The sequence below is a fragment of the Acyrthosiphon pisum genome, chromosome A2 (assembly GCF_005508785.2).
Source record: "Acyrthosiphon pisum isolate AL4f chromosome A2, pea_aphid_22Mar2018_4r6ur, whole genome shotgun sequence".
NCBI classification, from domain to species: domain Eukaryota; kingdom Metazoa; phylum Arthropoda; class Insecta; order Hemiptera; family Aphididae; genus Acyrthosiphon; species Acyrthosiphon pisum.
The window spans coordinates 77,355,950-77,361,007 of NC_042495.1; positions in this window are offsets into that span (position 1 = coordinate 77,355,950).

A 5,058-nucleotide genomic window follows, 5' to 3' on the forward strand; every position below is an offset into this window, starting at 1 on the left:
TACATTTATACCTATGTATTGTATAGGCATCGAAGACAACTACGGCTTTTTGAGTTGATATCCATAATTTATTGTTTCACTCGTATCGTAAAATATATATATTAAATATAATATATCAATATTACACAATATACAATTGTATAATAATATACGAGTCACGTACGCAGGGATCGTATCAAATAGTGGCACAATTTTGTGCATAGGACGTTTTTTTTTTCGTTTGACTTTATTAAATTATTTGGTCCCGCCAAAATTTAACGATGCCAGAAAAAAGCCATAATTACGGTGTACTGCAACCACACAGCCGTGCGAAAACATAATATTATATAGGCTGTCTGGTCGTAAAACTAAATTAATCCCATCGTCTCATAACGTACATGGTTGTTTACATGTACAATATATACATATATAATATCCTCTCACATATAATACAGTGCCCATGTATAGCATCGCATTTAATCGCCATTTTAAACCCCTAGTTTCGGTATTTTTGACGCCCTCCGTTTTATTAATAAGACGTTAAATCGTGCTAATCATTTGACCTGTTATACGATTTGTATGTACATTTTTGTAAATATTTGTTTGAAGTTTCGATCGCAAAATCGAAGGTGGCCATGTAGGTATAGCCGTATAGGTACTCTAATATTTTAATGAAAAAACATCGTGGGATACACACGCGTAACATAGAAATTCAGACATGTTTTCATTTCAACATATAGGTACCAATTTATTGATTTAGTTAAGCCATAAGAATTCTGAAAACAGATTTGAATTTTTCTTCCAGTCTACTCGATACCAACTTTTCTACACTTTTTTTTTTATCACTCTAGATCATAAACAATTTATATAATAAAAATATAAACTAAAAAATTGTCTTATTTCAAATTTGGAAAAGTTAAAATCAAAAGCAAAAAATGTGGGAAAGTCGATCTCAAGTAGACTTATAAGTTATAATTAATTTATAATATATACTGCCTTATGTGTTAACCATCTACAAAAGTAGCTTAGGTGATACAAATAAAACACCAATTTTATATGAGGTGTGATTAAAAATGATAAAAACGATAGTTATAGAATCGTTTTTCATATAATAGTATATTTGTATGTATAGGTAACCATAGTTCACTGCAGACTATCTTATTATTATGAAAAGTTAAAATAATCGGAAATATAAATAAGATTGGGATCATATCAGTGTTAGTCTGTATAACTATATGGTAAAGGTATATATTAGTATATTACATATTTGTTTGAATTATTTTACCAAAGAATATTATACAATATTATTCTTTATTTTATTATTCTAGATATGATAAAGAATAATAGCTTTATCGGATAATGTGAAACACTAATATTGATGTATAACATAGCTAACATAAATTTATAATTTTACTTTAAATTTAACATTTTGTAAAGTCTTAAAGTGCTAACTACAGGCTATGTATGTCTTATTGACTTCATATAGCTACATATCTATAGTAAATATGTATATCTTACTATCGTAGATACATATTCCATTCGACATGCGCAATTTGTTTCCGGTTCCTCTGATTTAAATCCTCAAGGGACCTATATAGTTTTACTACAACTATTATGGTTTTAATAGTAGGTTTATTAATTCAGATTAATATTTTATACGATTTTATATAGTCGTATGATAAAACGTCTGACGTCACACGTTATGTCGAGTACAATCATATGTTGGTTTAAACATATTTTTTTTAAATTTATTTTATATGCACAATACACAATCTATAAATACAATATTTATAATATCCGCAATTATAAGTTATAATATGTAATATGACTTGATATAGGTACTATAGGTAGTAGGTAGTAACTGGTAGTAAGTACATGGAAATAATAGCAGCTGCCCAATAAATTATGACAGTTTAAAATTTGATTAGTCTAGATTTAATTTAATCTTCAAATGACGGTTGGTTATAATTTAAATATCTGCACCACTTTATATTAAGTCTTCTGGGAGGTTTCCTGGAATAGTTTCAGAACCAAGAGCGAATATTAAGAGATTTTATTAGTTTTATATAGCCGGGAGCGAAAGTTTTGCGTCTATAGAATAATATATGGCCGTTTCCCCTACTAATATTTCAAAATTTAAATAATATTAGTTTAACTCAAAATGGTTTTTAGGCTTATTCCCAATACATTGTATATCTATACTTCCACAGTAAGTGTACATCGTACAGTGTAGTAGTGTACATTATAAAACATACTACTTAATTATATTTACTTTTTTTTAAAACAATGTTTAAATACATATTATATATTATATACAGTATTTACCATTGGACTTTTGATATAATATATAATAATATTATTTACATGGACAGTATTCTAATTTATAATGTTGAGTGTAGGTACATAATAATCTCAATTCTCTGCAAGTTCGCTTCACCCGGCCAGCCACTTTATTAACCACTACGCGCGACTTGTTAAAACATAATTTCTCGCTACGACTATTCCGAAATGCGATACACCGCGGCGCCGTAATTACTATCGTAAAATTATTCCTATATTCTTACATGTCGCGCGAGCTCTTTAACCGGTCCATTTCCCCGGCCACATCATCCCGCTATTCCAATTAATTATGCTGTAATTGTTTTTACTGCAATTTTATTCCCTCGCAGATAAACCAAACCTCACGTATTATCACACGTATATATATATTATATTACCCATAATATAGTACTATAATGCACTATTACTATACATACCTATATGGCTGCATTACCTAACACGTAATACACTAATACTTAAGTATTGTTGGAATTACGTATAAATGATGCCAATGTATAATGTTATAATCAATCTCAATTCTCGACGACTCGAAGGGATTTATAAAATCGTTCATTTAAAATATAATATACATATTTTTCATTATGCATTATACATACAGGCCAGTGGCGCATTTAGGAATTTGTCATGCGGAGGGTCCAGATAATTTTTAGAAAACAGAAATGTGGGGGGCAAAGCCCCCCTAACCACCAAATTACCCTTTATTAAATAAATATACCATATGTATAAGACGATTTGAAATTTTTGAGTTTTTAACTATTAAATAATAATATGTACAAAACAAATTTAAAAAAAGCGTGTAAATGGATGTCGCTCTGCTGTACAGTATGTTACAAGTGGATCAATGTATAATGGATTGTATTAAACTTGAATTCAATGATATAATTTATCATTGTATAAGAAAAACGAGTGGAGACGGTTTGTCAGTCTGGATATTTTATAATGTTATTATTTATTATAGTCTGTAAGTTGAATTAATATTGAAATATTATAATTTTTTATTCATTTCTATGATGATAAACAAAGCGTTAGAAATTAAAATCCCATTTTTAACGGTTTTTTTGTAATTTTTCGGTGGTTTTTCCCATTGCATTAAAGAACTATTAATAAAATCAAAAAATGACATCCCTAAAGTACCATCTTGATCCAATTTTCTAAAAGATAAGGTACTATGCATTGAAATCGAAGCACTCCTTCTGGTAGATATTTTGTATACAGGATAAAAAAAAAATAAACACCATTGTAAAACCACTAGCTCCATTGCTCCACTCAGAATCTAATATAGTTATGTTATAACATAACTTTTATAAAAATATTTCCTAAAATACATTATTTCATTCATAGTTGATCTTTTATAACTTTTCAACCTTTACAAGGTTGAAAAAGATCTCTCTGGAGTGGCTGTAGATACTGGCAATGTACAAAACTACAAAATATTTTGATTAAAAAATGAACTCGGTATTTTTCAACCGTTTTCGGTAACAAACTGATAAAAAAAATCACGATATTAATTGAAAATGTTGATAAATTAAGCTTCCGTATCGTATGATAAAATTTGTTTTTCTTAATCATGTAAAAACACAACATTTAACATATACTAATCATGAATCAATGGGAGGGTCCGGACCCCTTGGATACCCCCCATCACCTCCCCCGTAAATACGCCACTGATACAGGCTACATTTACATTGTACATAAATATATTTATAGATGCTATGTATTATAACAAACATTGTTTGTGATTCATTTGTATTCGATTAGTTTACCAAATCATAATTATAACTATTCCTATTTATTTTAATATAGTTCTATGGTTTGGATTACCTATCACGTTTTACTATTAAAATGATCTTATCACATGGTATTTTAATGGAAAAAGTAAATTATACTTATAAATGTATTCTGATGAAAACACTCAGTAATAAATCAATTTTAGAAAAAAATAGTTTGCTCCATGGAGGCATTGACCTTTAATCCGGCCCTGTTTACTATCATTGATTTATAATAAAATATGATAGAAGTCTATAATGGTGGAGACTGGTCAAACTTTTTTATTTATCGTGTCGAATAAATAAAATATAATATAGAGATATGCCATAAAAATAAACATTTTCTCATCATTTAAAATTATAAAATGTATCTGTATTTCATAACATAAATTGAGATTACGTTTAACTTAAATTTAAGCTGTAGGTATTGAATAAATAATGATTAAAACTAGTTTCAAATTAGGTAAAATAATTATATTTATATTTATAAATAAAAGAAAATGGAAACATTTCATAATGACTTAGAACACTTATCAGTAACCAATTTAGTTTTAATGATTTTTTTCTTTCTATTATATAGGAATGTTGAATTTATTTTTTGACCACTATTATATAGGTTAGGTATGTTAGATTATAACTACTACAGTGAAACCTCTATTAATGGACACCTCTCAATAGTGGACCCTTCCCAATAGTGGACACTTCTAAATTCCCCGACAAAAATTTATGTGCATAATAGGTGTTATAACCTCTTAATAGTGGACACTCCCAATAGTGGACGTGGACACAATAAACTGGTACCAAATTAAAAATTACCTCTCATAAATGGACACAATACATGTACATATCGAAAACGTTTAAGTAATAAGTAATTGAGGACTACATTTCTATAGATAATAATATCCTTACAGAAGACAATACATTAATAATATCAGATATAGTCAATTGTAATCTAGACAATTTGAGTGAAAAG